The sequence below is a fragment of the Chiroxiphia lanceolata genome, chromosome 7, assembly GCF_009829145.1.
Source record: "Chiroxiphia lanceolata isolate bChiLan1 chromosome 7, bChiLan1.pri, whole genome shotgun sequence".
Classification (NCBI taxonomy): domain Eukaryota; kingdom Metazoa; phylum Chordata; class Aves; order Passeriformes; family Pipridae; genus Chiroxiphia; species Chiroxiphia lanceolata.
Window position 1 is genome coordinate 14,125,919 of NC_045643.1, and position 25,356 is coordinate 14,151,274.

The 25,356-nt window shown below is 41.5% G+C and overlaps 1 long non-coding RNA gene across 1 annotated transcript in view; it reads left to right on the forward strand.

The window, feature by feature from the left end:
- Positions 1-25,356, forward strand: part of LOC116789310 — a 112,870-nt gene that overhangs the window by 86,542 nt on the left and 972 nt on the right. The gene's annotated exons all lie outside the window — the stretch shown is intronic.

Below are 25,356 nucleotides of genomic sequence, written 5' to 3' on the forward strand. Positions count from 1 at the left end.
TCAAATGAACATTTAATAATGCCATCGCTTAGAGGAAGTGTTCATAATCCTTTTCCTGTACTAATGCGGAAAATCTATGTACAGCCTTATTTATGTTCATATTTAGGCAAGCAAAAAATGATAATTCTCTCCTTTAATCTGATTTCTGCTTCCAACTATCTCCCATAAATTCCTCCTATATAGCACCAAACCATATGCAGTCTCAGCTGTGTCATACTCCCTAGCTTCAAAACCAAATTGCAATGCATAGAGTCTGTAGCTATGTCAGACATTGTGTAATCGATCTGTACTTTAATTATGGGTTCTTACAAGGACAAATAAATCATACCTCCTTGCAGCATGATGGAAAGGCTAAAATCCAGAACAGGGGAAGAGAATATTAAATTTATTTTGTTATACAACTAGGTTGAGGTTTAGTAAGAAATCAATGCTAATACTTCTGATGAAAGTCTAGAGTAGATTCTGTGATTTGTAAAATTTGAAGTGTCTCTGAAATTGTAGGTGCCTGTGGAGTTCTTAGGCTAATACTTGTTTATACTGTCTGCATCAATTTAGTTGCAAAAACTGAAGGGATCTAATTATTTTTCTTCTGTTTTACAAAGTCACTTTTCATTACATACCATCAAGTTAGAAATCCAGGGAGGAAATCTTAAGCAGTAATGTCTGCTGATGATTTTAGCTCTCTTTTGTATATGAAGAGTAATGAAAATGTGTGTGTGTGCCTTACAGAGGGTCAGCTTCTGCCATCCCCTTGCAGGTGATACAGGAAATTTTGCTGATTACTGGATGTGTTCACTGGTAAGGTCAGAATAAGGGAAGCAGTCTCCAGTCAGGTAAAATGACATCCCCTGCTCCAAAGCCTGAGATCATCACATAGCACACTGCCTGACAGGCACCTGCATGCATGGCTTCCATAGGTCTGGAACAGGCTCTGAGCTGTGTAAAAAGGCACTGGTGCTTAAACAGGGTGGGCACGAAGGATGGAAGGAACACAGGATATTAATAGCATCATAATGTTTACTCGGTTGGGCAGATGAAGATTTAGATGGGATTGTATCTGGCATTCACAGGGTCTGTGTCTGAGCCTCTCCCACATGTGTCCCTGGGAGAACATAAATGGGGGCATAAATGGAAGGGACCTTCCTAGCAGGCGAAGAGGATAAACCGAAGTCAGAGAGTATCCTCATGCTCAGAGCAGCTCAGGTGTACTGCCAGTCTCCTCCTGAACTGCCTGATACTGCCATAGGCTGCTGTGCAGCTCCTCACAGCAAGCAGTCTGGAGGGTGATCCACAATGCCAGGCGGGCTAAGGGTGTTTGTCCTGCTGCTGGGAGGAGACGCAAGTGTTTGGTTCCCAGACCGTTGGTTCAGCATTTCTCACAGGAACAGCAGAGGAAGTTAGAACAAGGACAGTGCTCTATGAAAAACTAGAGCAGTTCAGGCTAGGAAGATGGGCTGTTTCATACAAGCTGGAGCAGCTGTTAGCCCCTGCCCTGCCACCAGGGACTGGTCTTCCCTGCCAAATCACCCATCTCCAGGGAGGACGCAGGCGCAGGCCTGTAAATTGATACTGCACTTAAATGATTACAGGCTCTTCACCTTCAGCCCAACTGCAGCTGACTTGAGGAAAAGCAAGTCCAGAAATCTAGTTCTGTCTGTCTAAGGATTGCTGAATAACTGGGCTAGTTAAACCAGGCTAAATAAGAAATTAACAGACATTGCCCTGGGGATGGTCTTATAAGCCATGAGTGAAGGAAATAGGCAAGTAATCATCAGCAAGTCCTAGGAGGATGAATTGCATGCGGATAGATTTAAACTCAGGAATAACAATTGTGTTTATAAATGGAAGCAATTTACTTTATTGTTCTAGCTATAGTCATTTACACAAGCATTTTTGCTCAAAACTCCTAGACAGACCATGTTTGTTATGTTTGTGGAAGGACAAAATCATTCTTAAAGTATAACCATAATCACAAAGAGATTGTTTCATCTCGGATCTGTTTACTGACCTTTCACCACCATAAAATGCTTTTTTACTGCAGTCTGTGGCAAGAGAAATTCCCGAGAATTGTAATGTGTGCAATTAACAGAGGGTCAGCATTGTAGCTAGTATAAATCAGGGTGGCTACAGCTTGCAGATATAGCTGCTTACATCAACTGAGTGTCTGGCCGCAAGAATGTAAAATAAGATCTGCTCTGCAGAATGAGACCACTGTTACTGAGGACCCCATGACTAGCCTTTGTATGGTGAGAAAATACATAGTTAATAGGATTTTGCTATTAGTGAATTTGATCTGATACTTATTTTATTCCAGAGCAGCCTGGCGGATATTTAGCATCAACAAATCCAAGACTGTTAAGAGCATTTCTTACCTATTGTGAGCATTGTCCCAAGCACACTGTTACACCCCAGAGATCAGGAGCTCCGGGCACAGGAGCCTACGAGCGGCCAGGCTGCTGACAGTGTCACAGGGTGGCCCTGGGCAGCCTCACCCCGTCGAGGGTGCCCTGGAGTTAAGGCTGCCACTTCAGCTCCGGCACCATCACACTCCTCACAAATGTGAAATGCAAACCAGAAAAAACAAGGCGCACCTCTTCATTTCTTGACAAGTACTTAAAATAGAAATACTCTGACCTATTTTTTTTAGCGCTACTCCTGTCTTGATGTTCCCGTGTAGAAAAAATCCATGTGTCACTCTTTGCAGCAGCTTCTCAAAGGCTTAGGGCTGGATTCAGCTGGGAGCCCTGTACTAGGGAATAGCCACCCAGCCGCACTGAAAGCAGGGGTTATTTGACAATGGCTCAGAGCAACCCTTTTCAAGCCTTGAAGAGCATAACAACTCAAATAATAGTCACTGCTTGCTTTGCTCTTTTCATGCTCTCTCCTAGCTTGGCACTGTAAGAATAAAAAGCCTCTTTCAGAAGATAATGCACAGTCTGTGTTGCTCACCCTTCATGTAGTTTACAGGAGTTAAGGACATCAGTAAGGTCCAAGAATAACAGGCATTTCAGCTGCATTCAAAGATACCTTGGCAAAGTCTTCCGATAGATTAGAAGAAAAAGTAAACAATTTTAATGCAATCCCTGGGCACCATCACCCACGTCTGGCTTAGAATGTCAATGAAGCCAATCTTGAAGAGGGCTTTGCTTGTACAGTGGCCGGTGCCTCTGTGCCTCAGGTCAACAGAGCAGAGAAAGGAAACCCCATGGGGGCAAATGCCTGAGGGTCAGTGCTTAGCTGGCAAGAGCCTGTCCCAGGAGCACCCTCGATGCTGGCTGTGCCTGGGCAGAGCTCTCTCCTCATGTAACGGCCTGAGGACTGGACACAGCATCCAGCAGAGCATCTCTCATGTTTTATGGAGACTCTGTTCTTGCTTCCCACCAGCTGCTGCATTCCCTCACACACAGTTCTTTCCTTGTTTCTCTGAAGCAAGGACAAGCCTTTCCTGCTGCCTCCTCTCACTAATGTTGGGAAGTCCATAGGCCAACACTGTAACACTCATCATTACAAAATGGAAGCTGTTCTCCTAACTGAACTTCTTTACCTCTCTCTCATCTTAGAGATAGAAAGAAAGTTCTCTTTTCCCGATACCTAATCTGATGATGTGACAACCTGGACTATCATCACAGGGCAGATGTTTTCTGCAGCAGCTGGGGAAAAATAATTAGTACAGCAGAGCAATCCTGCATTGTCTGTTCCTCAGCAACAGAGGCCTTAGGCTTTGGTTGCCTGAGCAGCAACATGAAAAAGTGGTGTAGTCTGAGGGATCTATTACACTAACCTGAATTTAGCTTGCAGCACAGTTTTATCATTCAGCTGATTGAGAACACCCATCTTTGACCTCACTTGCTTCTCAGTAAATGCCTTCTGCTTCTCCTTGGTACCAGCATGGGTAAAACAGAAGCCTTCTGGAGGGGAAAACAGAGATTCTTCATCTGCTGTGCAGACTGTAGTAGCTGGACTCAGAGGGCAGCTCCTTCACAGAATGGAATGGATTTCATTTTGATCTTCTTGGGCTACAGCTGCTGCTGAGCAAACTTTTCTCTCCTTCTCTTGTTTGCATAGCAGATTGCAAACTTTTCAGGCTACTTCAAGTAGCAGTCTGGTTGAACATGAAATCCTTGCCACCAAGTGGTCTGTCATTTGGCAGATGAATAGCATCATTGCTAAAGTTTTAAAAGGAATAATAAATCTTCCACCCTCTGTGTCTTACTGAGCTATCCTGAGTCTGTGGAGCTCACAGCTGTTTTTCAGGAGGGAGACAGATTTATGTAGAGAACTAATGTGCATGTAAATCTCTTCCCCATACATGCTGCCTCTGTCTGTGTTGAATCTTGGCCTTGGTATGAATTGTTATAATACTGAAAACGTTTTAGCACTGACTGAAGTGACTGCCCACTGTGAAGCCAGTCCTCTGTTGGGTCTCTCTGAATTGGGAAAGGAATAAAAACTAATTCAGAGATAGCATGACAATCAATAACAGATTCATACTGATCAGATTCGGGGACATTCATACTGAAAGTCTGCAGGCTGTTACTCTCTCTTCATAACTCCTATTACATACAATGACAGAAGAGGACTTCTGTATCTGTGTGGGATCTTCCAGAGGTCCTTGTAATTCTACCAGACTCTCATCTCACTTATTTAAATATTGCCCCTTCTCTTGAGAAGAAGCATAAACCTGACATTGTTGTAAAGACTTATTTCTACCCCGCAGAGAAATTCCACTATATGTGATATAGAAGCTGCTCCAGGTTTACACACAGGGTTTCAAGATTCTAGAACAGATTGTAAGTGCCACGAGAAGCAACTTCATGATAGAGCACAGCTCTAGTAAAAAAAGGAATTACTGAGCCACATAAAGGTATAAATGCAGAGACTGAGGTAAACTGTCTGAATCTGGTGGTTACTTTCAGCCTGAATGTGGTCCTGTGTGGTATCACCCTGTCCACGAGGTTTGCCTTGGAGGGGCTGCCACTCCCTGCTTCTGTAAAAGCAGAGAGGGGAAGGACTGGATCTGTCTCCTGCTGCTCTTCAGCGTCCAGCTTCTCAAATCACGGGCTGCTGGCACTGCAGCAGAGCTCATGAGTGGATGAAACAGGATGCACGTGGAAGCATGTGCATCTTCGAGGAAGACCATGGAAATCTAGGACTCAGTGACTTTAGTCTTGGGTGTCTGGGAAGGATGGCAAAAGGTGAGATTTGTAGTGCAGTGTGGCTTCAATTTCTCCAGCCATGCAGAAGCTGTCCATTCATAGGACAGCACCATTCCTCTCTCATGAGCTCTGATTCAGGTGATGAAATTTCTTCCAGTACAAAAGGACCTGTTGTCTACTTACTTTTTCCCAGAGAGTTTCCTTCTCTCCTGAATGAATCCAGATGCAGTGCTCACTCAGAATAATACCTTGAATGTAAGCTTCATTTCATTTTCAAGAAAGCCATCACTATAGGCAGCCTATTTTCCAGTATCAGCAAATCCCAAGAATGGCAAATACTTGCAGCTGGCTCCCCAGTCTCTAGCACTGCCAAATCAGAAACTATGCTCAACTCTAAATACACTGCAAATTACTCTGGACCTGAGGCCACACAGTATTCACTGTCTCAAATGCCAAAGCAAGAAAGCAACTCCACCCTTCAAAAACAATTTAGTCTGCTATGATCTGCATACTGAAAAGTGTCCTTTGGCATTGGCATGCTCATTTCAACAGGGCAAGGCAAAGAAGCTGGCAACTAAAATTAAGATGTGTAGGGCACAGAGGAGTCCTGCTCTGCTTCTTTCTTCCTATTGGACCCAAAAAAAGAGAGGGAGGAGATAACTTTTGTCTTTTTTGTTTGTTTGTTTGCTTGTTTTCTTTTTTTTTGTTATCACAGAATTACATAGAAAAAACTAATCCCTTTCATTTAGCAAATCCATTTTGTTTCTTGGAGGGTTAAATCCTGCTTGCCGCAAACAAGTGAGTAATCCAATTGGCTTCAATGTGACAACTCCCAAAAGGCAAACAGGATTTGATTCCCTCCAGTGTGTAGTACACAGAATGTAGATTTTTTTGAATGAGCTATTTGAAATGCCAGATACTCTGTGTGCTAGCTTGGGTGCTGCCCTATAAACCCATGATAACTCTGTCAGCCAGTTTTTCTTGTGTTGAAGGTTTAAATGGCTTCCTATGGCTCTAAATTTAAAAAACAGCCTCTGATTAGAAATCATAAATTTGACCATGTTGGTTTTGTAAGATGGAGAGAAGAGGGGGGAGAAGAAAGCAGTCTCTGAAAGCAGAAGTTAGGACTAATTTACTGGATGTTTTAATTTCTTGAGAACTACATAATCTCCTAGGATTCTTGCAAAACTGTAAGCTCTGTATTTCTAACATGAGAGACCAAGAGTGATTGAGCCATATTGCATAAACTTTCCTAGTTTGCTGACACCAGGGGCTTTCTCAGCTCCTCACTGACTGAATTTCTATGTACTTACTAAGCCCTTTCACAAGAAAGCAGACATTTGAGCTTGCATTTGTCTCACATTTGCTACTGACAGCGCAGGCTGTTTTCAGAGTAACCTGAATTTCTTTTCTTTGACACCTCCAGTGTGAAAGAAGTGTTAACAAAAGACAATTAGACACCTCCCAGCACCCACCTGCAATGCCTGCACCACTACAGGAGTGAGCTCCCTTGACAGAAATATTCACACTGGCAGGAGACCAGATCAAGAAGGTAGTCAACAGTCCATATGCATGAAACCCATCCAAGGAAAAGAGCTTCGGTGATATAACTACGAGAGCTGAAAAAATGTGGAAAATCACCCACTGGCTACTTAAAAACAGTCAGCTGTGTAGAGGCACTGAGTCCAAACAGCAAGAAAAAGGAGAGAAAATCACAACAAGTTCTGTGCCAAACACATTTTATGTTGATTTTACTGTGCCAAAAGACTGACTTAGTGCCATCAGACAGAACTTGTATGCCCTAAGATCCTCTTTAGTTGCCCTGATTGGTCAAATTGCTGTCTCTCACTGACCCATATCCCTTAATAGGTAGCAGAGCTCAGGCAACTTGAATTTTTAGAAGAATATTTGCAGTCTCACTCTCTTTTTCTTTTTTTTTTTTTTTATGTTGTTAAAATAAAGCCTACAGAAGGAGAGGGGGAGAAGAGAAAGTTGTTATATAAGGAGTGAGGATGGCGAGTTCTGATTAGGCTTGTACTCTGGGCTGCAAAATAAATAATCAAAGAAAATGAGGATGTTAGTGCTTACACCAGGATGGAATACAGCTCAAGGTTTTGTTTCCTGGGCACTTCTTCCCTGATGATAGAGACAGTGTCATGGGGCTCATCTGTTCTATGGTAATCAATCTATACAACACCGCTGCATGCTGTACATCTCACTGGGAGGGAGGGGATTGCAAACCGGCTTTGTCATTTTTGACACCTGCTGTTCACTACTAAATTCAAGCATCGTATTTTAAAGAAAAGTCTTAGGATGGGCCTCAAACCAAAATGCTGGATGTGAATACCTCCTGTCTGCTTTACAAAGTTTGATTTAGGATCACTTTGGAGCAAGGGACTCTGTATTCCAGTGCTCTGCCCAGGCCGTGAGGCTGACAGCAACTATAGCCCTATGGCAGGAGGAGGGCACTGTGGCCAGTCTTGTATTCTGCCCTTGGCAGAATGAAATGCTGGAAATTTAGGGCAAGTTTGCAGGCTGTGCTGGTCTCTCCAGAGAAATTTCACAGGCAGAACCATGCAATCCGTGATTATTTGGAGAAAACTGTTGCACACCTTAAATTACTTCCACGTACTTTGATTTCAGTAATGAACGTCTTTATTTTGGTAAATATGAAACAGACTCCCAAGCCTTCAAAGAGCAAATATCATTGGAAAAGAAGACAGAAGTCATCCATTAGCTAATTTGCTCTTTTGCCCAACTAAGATGAGCCTATTTTCCTAAGATTTTTTTTCCTCTGGTCTAGTCAAATGTCCTAATTAATAGATCCCAGTAGAAAAAAACCCACAATATTAAAATAATCCAAATCTCATGGTATGATCTGAAGTGCTTTCCAGTTCCACTGTGTGAAATTTACCTCCCAACAGCATGTGGAAGCCCTAAGAACTTGGCTCCTGCAGGGGCTGTGTCAGCATAGAAGTGGACTGGGAAAGGTGAAGCTGTACAAAGCTGTACAAACCTTATCCATGTGAGTCTCCCAGATTTGGGGGGGCTCTGTGTCACATGGAGGACATTTCCAAACCACCTTCTGGGAAATTACTGCCTCAAATCTTGTTCATTGGAACTAGGTATTCCAAATCCCCTACTTATCCCTACAAATCTTTTTCTTTAATCTTATAAAAACATTTAAAATTTTTGTCTTAAAGGCCATAAGAGACAAAACATTACTCAACTGCCTTCTCCTGAAATCCTGTTGATGTAAAGTGGAGTGAGATGCCAGGCTGAGAGGAAGGGGAAGGGTCAAGGCAGGAGATTTACAGTTACAACCAAGATTGCTTTAAGGTTAAAAACTGCTTTGAGAACTTGCAGTGTAACATAGGAAGAGTGAAACAGGGTTGTAACCGCAGACCCAGCTAGTCAACCAGACTGCACTTAGAGAAATTTCAATTCAGTAGAAAACTATTGATTTCTTTTCTGTGAAAGGCAAATGTTTCTGTAAAAACTTCTCTCTTTTCAATAAATACAAGTCTAGATGTGTGGGTTTTTTCCAATGTCAACTATCAGTATGTGCTATAAACACATAAAAGAACAAATACAGTTAGAGGAACAAAAAGTAATCTTTTTTCTAGGAGATACCATGAGTTCAGCCTAGATATCTGAGCACATTTGATGGCCAGTGGTGCTGCTGAATTCATAATCCTTTCCAGATAACTCTTTGAAGAAAGAAAGCTTAACCCCATTTGACCTATGCTTACTCAGAGTGTTTCTTCCACTTCAGCAGCTTGAGCCACATACAAAGGGCCTTGTTTTTGCAATGATTTTGATAGATTTTCAGGGAAACAAATGTGCCTGATACTGAGAGAGGGCTGATGTGGTTTGTGCCTCTGGAAGCCAACTTGCAGTTCGTTAACCCTAGTTGCAGCTGTTGAAATCTGTTGTGCCAAAATAATGAAATGCAGCCCTGATTTCCTTTCTTCTGGGTCAGGTCTTGACAGCGAGTGACGTTCTCAGCTCTGAGAGCAGCTGGGGTCACTGGCTCTCAGAGAATTAGGCTTTCTGTCTCCTATGAAAAGTCTTTGGTCTGTTGTGGTTGTTGCTTTGATTTTCTAGTGATGTGCATTTTTGTACATGTCTGTAAAAACAAACACAGTTTACCCTACTGCCACAAAGATCCCTTGCGATCCTTTGTCAACAATGTCAAGCCAATGTTTCACTCAAGCGCAGGAATGACTAATTTTTTACAACTGTGGTCTTCTGAGAACATTACAAAGGCTACAGCGGAATGGTTTAATTCAGAAGTATTTCCTGCATCACCATCAGTGGCTTATTTTTCCTGGGTCTCCATTTCCTTTGCTTTTCCAATAGTTTGGGTGTTCCATATTTAGCCAGTTCACTGAAGCACATGTGGGTAACTGAACTAAGTGCTTATACAAAAGCTTTTTGCCTTGAATTTCTGCCTTCGTAGTAGAACCCCCTGTAATTTTACTGTCTTGTTACTCCCACTCATCCCTGCTGAATACAGCTGTATAAGATTTTAGCAGTGCACATTGCATTTTTAATTTACTGTGTGCCTCTCCCTCAAACGAGAAGCAGATGACATCTGCTGCCAGGGTGACTCAGCATGAGCAGAACTGCAATCGCAACTACCAGCCTGTGCTAAATAACCCGACCCATTTACACTTCGAAAGTCAGTCAGATCTAAATGCCAGGTACTAGATTAGGGTGCAGGTGGGTGGGGATTGGAATGAGCCTGGGAGAGGTGAGGGAAGGGACAGACGGTGTCCTTGAACTACATGGGCAAGCACCCGAATAGGGACTGATGTGGCAATGGTGCCTGGACCCCTACCCTGCCTCCTGGGCAGGGGCTGTGCTGATTTGTAGCCCACCCAAACAAAAATAGGAGGCAAAGGTATTACTGCAGTTGAAGGGAGAGATAGATACGCAGGAGCAGACCAGGGGAGCCTGTATGAACCTGCCTTCTGCTGCAGGAAGTATAAGAGAAGGTAAAATGACTGGTTTCACAGGTGGCTCAGATAGTATGGCCTGAGGGTAGGAGAAGCTCACAGAAAGCAGTTGCTTGCTTTATCTCCAACAGTATTTTGAGAGGGAGAAGAGAGGGCACAATCCTGCACAGGCTTTGGCATAAGAACAAAAGACGTTAGGTAGCCAGCAGTTAATCCAGTGAAAAGGTGCTTCCCTGCCTTTTAACAATGGGGCTTCATTTCCAAGTGGACAAGATCTTTGAAGGGATAAGAAGTTAACAATCTCATGGGTCTTGGTCTGCCTGATCAAGTGTAATTTTCCAGTAGTGCTTATCAGTGTCCAGGCTTGTTTTTCATAGGAATGTAATGTTTTTACAAGGTCAGGATTGGTGGCTAAACCTCAAAAGGATCCGTATGTGTGAAGGTGTCATTGATTTTAGCAATCCACTGGAAGGCACTGATTGTTTAGAAGGCTGTTACAGGGGAGTTAGTGCTGCTTTTTTTGTGTATATGACAACATTGTCATATACTTGTCATATTTTCCTTTGGAGTAGAAAGAGCTTTCCATGGATCTCTAAGCTAAGCCTCTCTCTGCAAAAGATTTCCTTATTCAGAGATGTGGAAACTAAAGCAAGAAATGATTCAGTGGTTTTCCCAAGTTCTCAGAATGATCTGGAACCTATTTCATGTCTCTGGTGGAAGATGGCAGGTTTTGTGGCTGAACCTAGTGGCAGGAGTTCTTTACCCTTTCTGTGACCTAGATGTTACGTTACAGCTATGTATTTCCATGTCTCCATCTTTCTGTTTAAAGCAATCAGGATGAGTTCTAAATTTACAGTGATGGTGTTTGGAAGAATTAATGGCTGAGGTGAAATGCCCAGGAGCTCCTGCAGGAGTGAAAGCATAAAGAATTTTCAGGTTCTGTTCTTCAGTCAAAAGGCACTTTGTCCTGTAGTAATGTGAATCCAGTTTCAGGGGTCTCTTTTTTTAGGAGCAAAGGATTCTAGATTACTTTCCCCTGAGATCATTTGCGGAGCTCTCTGCAAGTCCTCGTGGCTTTGACTGTACAGCATTCAATGTGTGAGTGAGAAGATGTGGAGGCAGCTGGCATTCATTCCAGAAATACATGGGCACTGGACTTAGCCAGGGCCACGCCTGGGAATGTCTCAGCTCTTCCACTGCAGGGATGCAAAAACACAGACGGTTTCTTCCTTAGAACTTGTTAGTTCAATCTGGCAAACTCACCTAACTTTCTTCTTGGAAAACAGTTTTGTGCTTTAAAGGTCCTTACCCTTCAAAGGTGTCTGAGTCTTTGTGCAGACTCAGTCAGAGAATGCTCTGGAAAAGGTGGGCTCTTGGCCATGATGTATGTGATAAAAAGACAGCCAGAAAGAGAGTTTTAATTTCAAAATGCCACATCACATGCATTATGAAATGATATAAAAAGCTACAGCTGCTCTGCTAGTAATTCTCTACATGCTTTAAAATGAACCACTTTATGAACTTGCTATCTTTCTAAGACATCCTTTATTGCAACCTCTGAGCAGCCTCGAGCTAGCTACATTATCATATCAATAAACGAAGTGTCCATCTCGCTGTCTCTTCCATACAGACAGCCTTTATGAACACTAGCGGCCCCTCTGAAGTCAACTAAGCCACTTGCATGCATAATTATGTTTGCAGTGAAATTTCAAGGGTTAGTCCCAACTTTCATTTTGTTTGATTGTGTTCCATGGACAATATGCATTCAGCCCTTTCCCAGTCCTTATCTGTCAAGCATCCACCGCTCTAGTTACATGGGAAGAAATAAAGAAAAGAGCAAACTACAACATGAGGGTACTTCAAAGGCAGGGAACAGTGCTATCTGCAGAGAAACACATACACACAGCCTGCTGCCCATAAGGAGCAGGATGAAAAGACTAAAGCAGCACAGAGGGAAAAAATAACACAGAGAAGACCAGCTGTGTCTTGAGGCATGGTTTCGGTTGTCATGTCTACTGTAGCATAGATGATGCACCTTATTTTCATTAGGATGAAGCGAAGCTGAGCTGCCAGACAGTGCCTTTAGATCCTGAGTGCACTCTCCAAACACAACACAAATGCAGAATAACAGTTTTACTTGAATGGTGCGGCCATTCAAAGTGTACGGTGTGAGTACCCTGTGGTTTCATTGCCTGCTCTGATGCAGCTCTAATGTCTGAGCCCGTGTCATCAGGGACTGGAAGGGATGTTAGCCACTGCCCAGACCTTCCAAACAGTATATAAGGATGACTGAGGACAAGAAGTGTGTCAAAGCTCTAAGGTGCCCATAGGATCATTGAAACTTGAGATCTTTAAAGAAGAGCAGAGTAAAAATACAAAGTGTGTTCAGTCATATACCACAAAAACACAGTGCAAGCTGTATTGTAAGTGATCAATACTTAATGTCACAGTCAGCGCTTCATGGTTTCAGAAATATCATCTTAAAGGTACAAAGCACTCAAAGGATTAAAAATAATCTTTACATATCCTGCTAAGATAAATGGGGAATGTTTGCTGTGGGTTGATCCTGTTCTGTTACTCCCAGGCTGTAACACACAATACAGTGCTCAATTGTCTTATACTTCAAAAACCATCTTCTCCTCCACTAAAACAGGAATAATTTTCATTTGAAATGAGCAACCCATCACCCTTTTAAGGTGGGAAAAAAAAGGAGTCATGCCACACATTCCTTTTTCTTCAAATAACAACTTCTTGTATTTATCTCTTAAGAAGTTGTTCTGCTGGGCAATAAACTGTACATCAGCACTGGAAGGCCAGTCATTAGGCACACATGAACTGATCACATTAACGCATAATTAGCACATAATTTTCTGGAAAACCCATGTGGCTTCAATCATATCATTACCAACAACAACACATGATATCATCCAAAAAGAGCAGGTCAAGCCCTGACCTTTTTCTAGCGTACATGTTCTGATAATAATAGATATTATTTTTGGCTTGAGATAGATTTATGGTGTAATTTATGACTCAGCTTATTCTTTTTTTTCTTCTGAAGAGTGAGTGTTCTCTTTGATGATCTCGGTGGTGATGTCTGCTATCTTGCTGCTGTGGCCGACAGTAACATAACAAAGCCAACTAGATCACCACTTCAGTCTTACAACTGAGTAAGAGTCTGGCATTTTACCAGCTCAAACAGTGCTGCACTGGCTGCAGGGCCCAGGAAAAAAATGCAAATATTTCAGCTGTGTAGACGGCTATACAAATAGCAGGGCAGACAAGGCAGCCTCATCTGGGAAGACGAGATGTGTGTGATGACCTCCTTCCTTGAAGTTAAACAAGTAAAATCTTATCCTGGGTCATTGTCACAAGTTCCTCTCCCCTGTGAACGAGCACAAAGGGCAATGCACTATATTTGCAACTTGGCAGCATGACAAGAGCCCAGAGAGGATGTTCTGTGGTCAGGTCTCACTGCTCCCTGTCTGTGTGCCTGCTGTGTGTGTGTGGTCAAGGTGCCCGAGGCTGACTGAGGACACAAGACAACAAATGCCAATTCAAGCCACCACGTTTTCTTCCAGTTTGTCACTGCTCCTCTGCCAGCATCTTTGGTACTGGCATTCCATGTTGCCATTCCACTGTTTGCTCTATCTCCCTGTGATGCCCTGCTTTTCTTGCACTCTGTTTTTTCTTGAGGGAGCACTGAAGTTTGTCAGGAAAAGTGGAAGCTGCCTCCTCTCTGCTGAATGTCCAGCATCTTGGTCATTCTCCCTTTTTAGCACAATAGACTTGGATGTTGGGGTGTGACAGAGGTTTCTTTGCCCATTTCTGTCTATCAAGTCTGGCACAATGAGCAGTCTGAGCTGAGATATTTTTGGCTGACGGTGTCCCAACATGCAATGCATGGCGCAATTTACTTGGCTTTGCTTCTTTCCACAGAAATTAACCAAATCCATGTGATGCTTCTTGCCTGTCAGGAAGCTATACTCTGCATTAATCTCTCATTTTGGGAGACAGCCTGTGTGACTGACAACATTAATTTTAGCCACAGATAACACTTCCTGTCTTTAAATAGTTTCGGTAGATAAATAACTTCTATAATGAAACACTATCCCATGGTCTAAGCCAGGAACTTTTGAGTTTTAATTCTGGCTTTCAGACAAAATCTCTTTGTGGATAAAAGTAAGTAAAAGCCTGGTTTTGGTTTGGTTTGTTTGTTGTTTTTTTTTTCCACAGAGAAGGTATACCCTCAGCTTTTTTCACACTCCTCAAGAGTTCCAGCTCTTCAGCACCTACAAATGCATCCCTGCTTCTCTTGCCACTTCTTTTCCTATAACATAGTCATAGAATTTTCCCTACAGTTGTATTGAAAGGATAAATTACTCAATGTCGGAAAGATTTCTGAAGATGCAGGTCATGGCTTGAGGCAGATTCAGTCATGCACAGTGCTCAGAGATTGCTCTAGGGAGCCTGCATTGTCATCATGGTCCCCACCAGTACTCAGTCTTTACCTGGAAAATTTACCCAGCAGACCTCCTTCTTGAATCTGGGTCACACAGACATTCACTACTGCTCACAGGTAAGATCTGGTCCAAAGCCCATTAAAATCAGCAAAAGTCTTTCCTAAGTTGGAGTCAGGGCTTTGCAGGATACATGAACACCAGCCTTCCCCACCTCTGGATAGCATAGTGGTGATCTAACACACAGCTGCCTTCTGAGAGCCTCTTTACACAACTAGGTAAGTCTTGACCTCTAGAACATAAAAGACTTTACCATGGGCACTATCCAAATGATATTTAAAAAACAGTGTTCAGACTCCTGCAATCTCTCTGCAGTACTTGCTATTTAAGTCCTTTTTCAAACCACACAAATAGAGCATGCATTGTAGGGATTTTCCTGCGTTTCCTTCCAACAGTCAAATCAGGGCGAGGGAGTTGTGACCACCACGTCTTGGGGCTGGGGCAGAAATAACTGGAAACAGCAAATGCTGGGTGTAGGAATCTCATACTTGCCAGGACATTTCAAAATAAGGACTGCAATGAGATAAATTCTTAGAAAGAACTTGCATTTGTCTAAGGGATCTTTTCTTTCTACCATGCAAAATAAATGGGTTACATGCTGGAAGTTCATACTAAAGATAGCTGTGCAGATTAAAGAGCATTACTGAGACTCTAGAAAAGCTGTGACTGCAATTTTAACTTGAAATTATTTACAGATGACAACCTCCACATCCCCATGGCCGTGGTCCTGCTGCTGCTAGGCTCTGAGCTGGCTACACAGCACTGCAGAGACTTGCTTGTGATTTTGCTGGTACCTACAGTACCATATTAAACACAGGACAAAGTATTAAGCAAAAATTGGGTTTCTGCATCCATAAAGGCTGGCAGCTGTGAGCAGAGCTGTGTGTGAGCTCTGATTAATGTTTGAAGTAATAACCCATTACTCTTCCCTAATGGTGAGAGAAGTGGTGACTGGCAAAGGAGTGCTGTGGCCACTAGCACTGTCTTTTAATGCACCATTGAGAAACACAAAGATGAAACCAGGTACCACCCTGTGGCATGATGATTTCTCCTGGTGCAAATGCAGACACAAGGATCTCAAGGACTTAAGGGAAGTGATCCTTGATCTTTTTTGAGAGAAAAGTGGGAAATCAGAACCAGGACTTTCCCTCTGTTCTCTCAAGAGGAGCCAGTCACTGTAGTAAATGGCTATACCTGTTGCTAAGAAATACTGTCATACTTTGTTGTGACTCCTGTTTAGCACACCTGCTTCCTCCCAGGCCAAGCAGTGAGAAGCAAATAAAGTTTCTATTTCATGGATTAGACATAGGGAAAGTCTTTTACCTGTATTTACTATTGGCTAGGCATTTACTGGAAAAGGACTTGGGCAATGTAACTGAATGACTGTGCCAATTCAGTTCTACCTGTGAGCAGCTGTTAGAGGTGCTTTCCCCCACACCCTCAGCCTTCCCTCACTTGGAAGCCCAGAAAACAGGTCTTCAGGGCACTGGGGCTCCAGGCACCCATCTCTTCTCAGAGGACAATGGTACCTCTGCCCAGGATGGAAACTACACAGCTAATTTTTCTGTCTTTTTGTTTTGTTTTTATCCAAATAGACCAGATAGCAAAATCTTCATTTTGTTAACAATTGCATTCAAATTGAATGAAAATGCTGACTGTTAGGGCTAGTTTGCGTGAAGAACATTATTGTCAGAAGGGTTTCCAAGCAGAGTTCTCAAACCAAGTTTCTCTGCTAGTAGTCCAGGCTACAGCTAAGGTATCTCAATATGTGGGTAATGTTTTTGGAGGCAATGGGAGGTCAGCATAGGAATCATTTATCTTAGTTAACTGTAACCTATATCATTAGATCAGACATCCTACTTAAAAACAGGCTTTAGATACTCTCAGTTAATATTTTAACATTAATCGATGAAATTTAAGTTTCAAATGTCATATTTAAACTCCTAAATATAAATGGCCTGATTTTCTAGGGTGTCAAGAGCATGCAATGCCTATTGATTTCATTGAGAAATGTGGGTACCTGTCAACCATTTTGGAAAACCAGGTCATTGCGTTTAGTCATTGATTCATAGATTCTTAACTCTAAGCAGACAGGTTTGAGACCTTTTCTAGCTTCATGCAGTTCTGCTTCAGATTTAGTAGAAACTCACTTTCATGAAGTGGAATCCTTAAGTACCCTTGGCTTACTTCCTTCCAGCCCTACCTTGCATGCTGTGTTAAGTATTCATTTAAGGCTGATTTTGAAGAAGCAAACAACAAAACCGCATAAATTTAAAATATTATATTTTTTTAAAATGCAGAATAAATAATTTCATAAACATTTTTTAAAAAAATGTTCCTTACAGAGAGTGACCTCATTTTTATACAATTACTACTGAGACAGAAGGGAATTTGTGCTGCAAAACTGTTCTCTTTAGTACAGATGACACATTTCAGTGGGAAAGGCAAACTTAAATACATAGCAAAGCTGAATACAAACACTGGGTTCCAGCCACATTTGGACTGTATCACAAACTAAATAACATTAGAAAATTAAAAATGAGCACTGCTTCTCCTCTCTAGTCTAGATTTATTGCTCTCAGCCTACATGATGCTTGATCAGAAAGGAACAGGAATGCATGTAGCAGGAGACTATGTGCCAAGTCTGTGCTAGATTGAATGTACCAACTGTTCAAACACAGTCCTACTGGAGGGACAACTAATACAAAGCAAAACAAATATGCTTTAACCCATATAGCTTACACTAGCTCAGCATTAAATACAGTGACCAAAATACTTACCTCCTTGGACACTCACTTATACTTTATAGCTATAAACGCTGCCAAAATTTCCTTTCTCTGACTGATACTCATATAATGGCACAGGCTTTTAGTGGACTTAAACTTGATCTTAGACTTTCAGAGAGAATTAGCAGCATGTGTTGCTTGCATACATCTCCTTGCCATCTGTGGATTCTTTAGGTTCAAAGGAGGCAGCAAATATATCAACACTTAGAGAACCATTTGGATCTTGAAATCTTAAAGTGGGACGCATTTATAGGAAATTGCAAATAGTCTGAACCTTCACACTGTGGTTGATGCAGATTAAGATGTCCAAAAAACAGGTCAACAGAAACATGAAATTAATTAGACATACCTTTCAGAGAGCAAGGGTAAGATAGGGAGGGAGCAGGTGGGGTTGGAGAAATTTTGGAGACCTAAGGATGTAGCAGAGGGAGAATTGTCTGTTTTGAAAGATGGAGGCCATTTATTTCCAAGGGATAGGTCTGAGCTTCAATAGGTTCAATACATAAAGTGTTCTGCACACAACTTCCTGACCAGCAGTAATTCAGGCTCTGGGTACATTGTTGTGTGTAAGAGAAGTTATGCTTCTTCCCTCAGTATGCCCCAGGGTTCTTGCGAGTCCCCTGTCACATACTGAAAGGTGGAACTACACAGGAGCAGTCAGGTGATCAGGGAGGAGGTAACAGCAGTCCTGCTGTCAGCTGCTTAACTTGTGCAGTACCAGGTTACTCAGGGAAGTCTAGAACTACAGTGATGTGGGCTTGGCATGCTGAGAATCTGGTTGCAATTTGACACTTGTATTTAGTGGCAGGGTTTCTATTTAGCTAGCTAAAATTGTTTACAATGGTGTAAGAATAGCTCAGAACAGATCATACGCCCACTTTTCTGACTTTCCAGACACAACTATAATGTTTTAAACACAGGTGTTGGACTCAGTCTCCCATCTTTGACAATGTACACAACAAACCCCATGACATAGTCATAGCTGGATCCTAAGTAAACCTGTACAATAAACATGACCAGGCAAACAAAAGACAAGGACCATATGGGGTGCTGCTGGGGCTGATTTCTGGTTGATTGTAAAACAAAAACCAAAGTGAGCACCACTCATAAACTATTTAAAGGAGATACAGCTGCAGTCATCCCCAGCCTGGTGCAGCTGCACTGACCCTAGTCACCACCATTTTTTGATTGTGGTAGAGGAGAGTTTCTCAGGAAACAGCCAGTGCATTGAGAGCCTTGCCACATTCAGTGCACTATGAACCCTGCCACATCCTCCTGCAGCTGCAAAGAGCCTGGCACTCCCCTGATGCTCAAGGTCCCATTTCTGGCTAAGACTGGAGCACAGCCCATCACTTTGAATGTTCTCCAATGCATTTTGCAAGTCACCAGGAGTAATTCCCTGAAAGAACAGACTTCTTTTGTACCATTTATTGTTTGTACTGCTGCAGAACTCAGGCTCCTGTCCAAAAATTTTGTCCTGGTGGAGAAAGATGGATGGGCTACTTGTCTGTAGCTGCTGACACAGCCCTGTGTGGTAACTGTCACTCTGTCCAGGTACCTCAACAGCTGAGGGTCTCCAGGCTGGCCACTTTAACCAGACCTGCTGTTCCCTGTGCCCAAGGTGTGCTGCGTGCACACCAGCTGTTAGGGCAGCCAGTCTGTCGTACAGCTGAAGCAGCCTGGATCCGTGGGATTTACTGCCTGCTGCCCGAGTCAGAATTGGCACCACAGGCAGCAGTATAGGTGTGGTAAACCAGGTCCTACCTCTGCTCTCAGTGCTCTTTATTCACACATATGTGACAGGGAACATATGTTTTACAAAAGAGCTGACATGAGTTTTGACACAATACAAAAAGTGGACGAATATCCTGTAGAGGAAACGGGAAAGGAAGGACAAGAATAGCAAAAATAAAAACAAGCAGTTGCACACATAGATTTTGTGAACTGTTAAGCATTGCCAGATTGCTCCTTCGGACATTTGTGTGCTTACTGGTTGCTTTGGTGCTGTTATCAGTTTTACAGATGTCAAAATGGAGGGCATATGAAAGAGGTTTGTAAGGGACCATGCAGTGGCTTTATATATTTATCCAGAGAGTTTATTTGAGGCCACAAAGCAGAAGATAGCTAGTAGTTATAGAGGGCAACTGATCAGTAGAAGAGGAAGAGATGGTTCAACTTTGATGAGCTTTAAAAGGATTTGAAACATGTGAAGAGTGAGTACTGGGCTGGGCAAATTGCTTAACATGAATGGACCTCTGGGAGGATCTGGAAGACGATGCAGGACAACGGAATAACCCAGTATATGTACAGGTTGAGAAAGAGAAGTGCCATTAAGGTGGTTCGAAGGTGATTGAAAGAACTCACTGAGATTGCTAAACATGACTGGCTACACTAACTAAATACAAAAGCATTGAGTTGCTGGGGGACAATGGGCTCTATCCTTTGAAGCTATTTTCACACCCTGATATCCAGTTTGTTACTGATTGGTATATACAATAGATGTTGCAAGTTTTTTTGCAGCTGTTTCTAGCTTAGTTGTCAGGTAAATAATCAGGAAAGTCATGGGTTTTAAATCTAATTTCACAAATAACTTTTAAAAATAAATGTATAGATTTTTTCTGATTTAAAATCTGTCAATTTAGTGTAGGCTTATGAGCTTTCCAGTCACATTTATAAAAAGGCATTTAATAAGAAGGCAGCATCCAGTTATAACTGTAGTATGATTTACAGAAAACATACGTGAGACAATATAACGGCTCAAAAGAATCCACTAAGTTCTCTCTTTCTCTACATGTACAGTACAAATGAAAAATGAGTTTCAAGATTCAAACAGAAGACAAAGTACCTTTCACCAAGACAGTATAATTTTGCAGGATTTCCCTCATAACCAGTACCAACCTGTGAAACTTTATGCCTGTCAGTTCCTTCCTCAGAAAGCTTGTCCACACAGACCCAGAAATAATCCTCTAATGAGCAATGTAAGTGTGGTAGAGTAAGATGGAGGGGGATTTTATTTTCAGCTTTCTTAACACCATATGTTCACTTAATCCCACTCTTCTTTTAGTTAAAGGTAATCCCTGAGTACTTGAGAACAAATTACATGCAAACATACATTATGTGTATGGGTGCATCTGCATATAACACTGCACATGTGTTTAAGACTAACAGAAATAACACTGATAACCAAGGCAATTGAATTTTCCTATATGGATGCTCCCGCGTCGTCTATCTCAATAGTACATATTAAGATTCAAGAAGGAAATTTTCTCTGAAAGAATAACTATTGAGTATTGCTCGGATTTTAGCTCATCAAATCTTGAATAAAAATCTTCAGAGTTATTTTGAAGTGCCATTTAACCTTTCCTACCTCTTCACTAAATTTAATCAAAAAATCGTCACAGCTCTTTCTGATAAGTCCAGTAACGTCATACAGACCACACTAAACATGCCAAAATGTTTATTTTCCACTTTTCACTTCAAAACGGGAGTTTTAAAATAAATTGTAAAAGTTTCAAAGTACAGTGATAAAAATGCTGAAAATTACTGTTCAAAAATCTACTGTCCAGTTATCTACAGCTGTTCAAAAAAAGAATCTGAAACTTCCCACAACTATTTTCAGTCGCTTGCTGGAAGAACAACTGCACCAGTTCAAACTACTTCTTTTTAAAAATGTGAAAAGTCCAGCCAATGTCACTTTGCAGTCAAGACAGAAATTCCAGGAAATCCTAATGTATGATTTACAAGATACGTGTCAAATATTTCACATATGCACGAAAATGACAGGAAGAAAATAGTTCTGCTCTGTAAACATTAGGTACAGTTAAATAACACAGAACTTCTGGAGAAAGCTGTACTTTCTAGCTGGTCTTGCAACTTGATTAGTGCCAGCTGGCTCCTGAAATGAAAAAAAGAGTCCACTTGAGCAGGTCGCTTTCCAGAATGAGATCTGAGGACAAGACGTGGCTGCAGATACTTGGGAAAGGACAGTTAATAGTAATTGGAAAAACAAACTCAGTGCCATCACTGAGTATACCAGGGATGCGTCTATCCCTGCTGCTCCAGAAACTGTGTGACATTGCTGCAGTACATACACACAAAGCTTTCCCCTGCAATTATGACCAGTGAATATACGGGTTTGACTGAATTTCCCTCTGTAAAAAAAAAAAGGGAATAAATGCAGTCTTTTGGATTTTCACAGTGCAGCAGCAGAAGATCCAAAATTCAGTTCTCTCTCAGGCAGCAATGTGACTGATAACTCTATTTTATTGCATACTGATAAAATCTCTTACACTTTAAGAATTATTAAATCATATCTAGCAGGTAATTATTCTATAATGAGCATTAACTGCATATAAGGTGTTTGGTCTGGAAGGACCTTTCAACATCTTCAATATTTACATTGAAATTCTCTTTTTCTAACTCAGTAACAAAAGACTTCAGAAGCGATGTGAGATGAAAGAACATTTTCAGTGTAAAATGAGAAATGTTGTCATAGAGGAAGTGAAAATAGGTTAAAAGCAATCTGAAAGGTAAATGACTAGTTGTTGCTTCTTTTATGCCTTACTCTATTATGTTAACATAAATAACATGAAATCCAAAGACCTGAGAAGTGTTTTCCAGCTTGACCCAGAGAAATGCCTAAGGCTGGCCCCTGGATTATCCTGAGGCTCTTCCAGTTTGGTATCAGGCACAGCCTTTATACCTAAAGACTCAGTGAGGTCATATCAAGAAGGTCATTGTAAGAAGAGAAGAACTTTTCAGGACAAATTTCAGTCACAAAGTAGAAGTACCAAGTAGAATCCAACTCAGCTTCTTTTCCAACTCCGCTCTGCCACTCACCTCCTGCAGTATTTCAAACATATTGTGGACTTGATTTTTTTATGTAAAGCAGTGGTTCTCAAGACTGCAAAACTGGTAGACTTGTGTCATTTCCCTGTGATGTTCATAACCAAACCTCTGCCATTTCATTGTAGCAAATGGTATCTTTTAATGTTTTTGAAATGCTCTGTGATGTTTGCTCCTATGCTTAAAATTCTAGTGTTGTTTGACTTAATGTGTGGAAAAGAATCACTGTGTATTTTAAGTGAATTATGTACCAGAACATCATAATTTTTATGAATGAGTGACCTCATAATTTTCAGAGACATCACTCCAAGAAATCAAAGATAAAGTGTGTATTTATTTGCAGAGTTGTTTGCAAAATTGTTGCCATAGCTTTGGCCTCTTTTTTAGACCACACTAAAACCCTGCAGTGACTTCTCCAGAAACTGATGTCCTCCACATTAGCATTTATTTACATTTGTTTACCTTGCTGTTGTTGGCACCTCATTCAGGTTCATGTCACCTTTTTTTTTTTTCCTATGTTAATGGCCATTTTTCAATTCACCTTCAGCGCTGAGATTTCTTTTCTTGGTTTTAAAGGTATGATCACATGGGAAGTATTGGTTTCTCCTGTCTTCAAGAAGATGATGAAGAACCTTGCTTTACAAATGGCCAGTGCAACTGCTGTGACTGGGACCCACAGCGACATTATTTTCCCTCATATCGTATTAAGTCAGATACAGGAAAAAGAAGGGCAGCTAGAGAGTATTAATAGATCTTGGGGGTGTGATAGATCTTAAGGCCTGTAACTGTGCTGCAGAAAATCACTAATTTATTTGCCTTTCAGTAAGAATCTCTAGAAATAGAAGCGGTTTATGCTATTTTTTTCCTAAAGAAATAAAAATACATACATGCTAATTGCACTTTGGAGAAGGAAAATTAATAAAGACAACTGTGCCATTCCCCATTAGTGGAAATGCCTGCAGTTAACCTGCCTCAAGCACTTTCAATATCACTGAATCCCTTGGGTGGGATTTTCCAAAGTGCCAGCATTAGCTCAGCCCTGCTCCCGTTAAAATCAATTACTGACTTCAGCCTGGGAGGGGAGTCCAGAGAGTCCCTGTGGTGCCCTGTATGTTGGAAGATCCTAATCTTTGTGTGTGCTCTTCCTTCCCTATTTTTATGTGCATGGCTGCACAGGTGCTCAGATACATTCGTGAGGGCCAGGATTTTCCTCAGAGGACCTAAAAAGGAGCCAGAAAATCAGCTGTGCGGAACAAAGAGTAATGGAGGGTAATACAGATCATGGAGGCAAAGGAAGCTTCACAGAAGATGAAGCTTCATCAAGTGCCTAGTGAAGTCAGCTAACTGCAGCCTCTATGCCCCAATTCATAGAGCAAAACCTCCCAGAATACGTTTTCAATACTACTTCACGTACTTTTCTGTCTATGGAATCCAATTGTCATGGGCAGTCACCAAGGCAAAGAGTTTAGTAGAATTAAAAAAGGATTAAAGAAGCTTTGTGAGCAAAGACAACATTTGCAGCTGTATGCACTAGATTACAACAATGCAGGGGACAAACAAGCTTCCTGCTTCAGCAGCATGAGCCGAATGCTTTGAGGGTCAAGAAAACATGTTTTTTTGGCATATGTTAGCCATGCTGATTTATTGAGATGCGTGATGGGATGGTTTGAGTCTTCATTAAAAGGACTGATAATGATAATGTATGCTATAGGTAGATTACTTGCTAGTCTGTAATGCTGGCACTTCCACAAAAAGGGTATCAGTAATAATTTTGTGATGAAGTCCCCTCCCAAGCAAGGGACTGATTTGGCACTGATGAGAGCAGAATTCAGATCTTGGCTATGAATAAGGTTTCCTTTCTGACTCTGGGGGTGGCTTATTCTCTCATCACCTGAGAAATGGGAGGACAATGAAAGCTTCTCTGTTTCTTAGAGGTAGAATGAAGGAAAGGTGCATAAAGAAGAGAGTGTGCATAGTTTCATCCACAGCCTTCATGTGTTTTTAATTCAAAGCTGTCATCCCACTGTAATTCAGGAGTACTTTACCTGGAATTAGCCAAGATTTTTCTGATTTACACTGATTAAATGAGTTCAGAAAATGGTGTTTTCATTCCACCGTTCGTGGTGCTCCTCTGCACTTGTTCCTACACACAAATAGTAGCAGTCTTCCGTAAGAACAGTAGCCCTGGGAAAACTCAGTGGCCCTAACCCAGACCATGAGCAGTTTCTGCAACGGATTATGGATCATGCTGGCTGGCTTGAAACCCCAGGAGCTCCTGTCCAAGTCTGCATTCCTATTACGGGCTACTGTTGTCATTACACCACTTGCTGCAAGGTCAGATTCCCCTTCAAGACATTCTTGTTTATGAACAGTAGATAAGATCTGAGAAAAGACATTTTGAACGTATAGGCTGGATGAGCTGAATTATTTATGTTAATGGCTATGGGTGCTATACCTGTTGCTAAGAAATACTGTAATACTTTGTTGTGACCCCCATTTGGAAATGCCATTATAGCAAGCTGAGCAGCAATAGATACAGTATAGGCTGAGCAAGCTATTGATGAACAGAAAAGGGTTTTTAACGATTTTGTACCTTGAACACTGTAGTTGGCAAAAAAATTGATAAAGAAGCAGGTGAAAAGAGTCAGACTGCTCTGTTAGAGCTTGCAGGGGTCACAGGCGCTCAAGGTTCCATCAAACCATGATGAGATAGCTGCATATATAGAGAGATGTACCTATATATGCACATATATGTAGTTTTGATTGATAGGTCTTTGCCAAAATACGAAATTTCCACTGCACAAGTAATTGAGCTTTCTTAGGTCTAACAAAGCAATCAAAACGGGAGGTTTGTTTTGTCTTTTTTTAATTTTGAACTCTCATATTTCCAGCCTTTGCCTGGTGTGTCCTTTATGGAAATTGGCACAAATGTCTAATGGTCTATATAACCTTTGTTTGTTTATGTTTTCTTATTCAGAATTATTTAAATACAGAAAATAAAACATTTGAGGTATTCAAAATTAAGCTCTGCTGCCAACAGTGCCTAGCTATACTTAAAATTGAGATTCATAGATAGTATTTAGGGAGACAG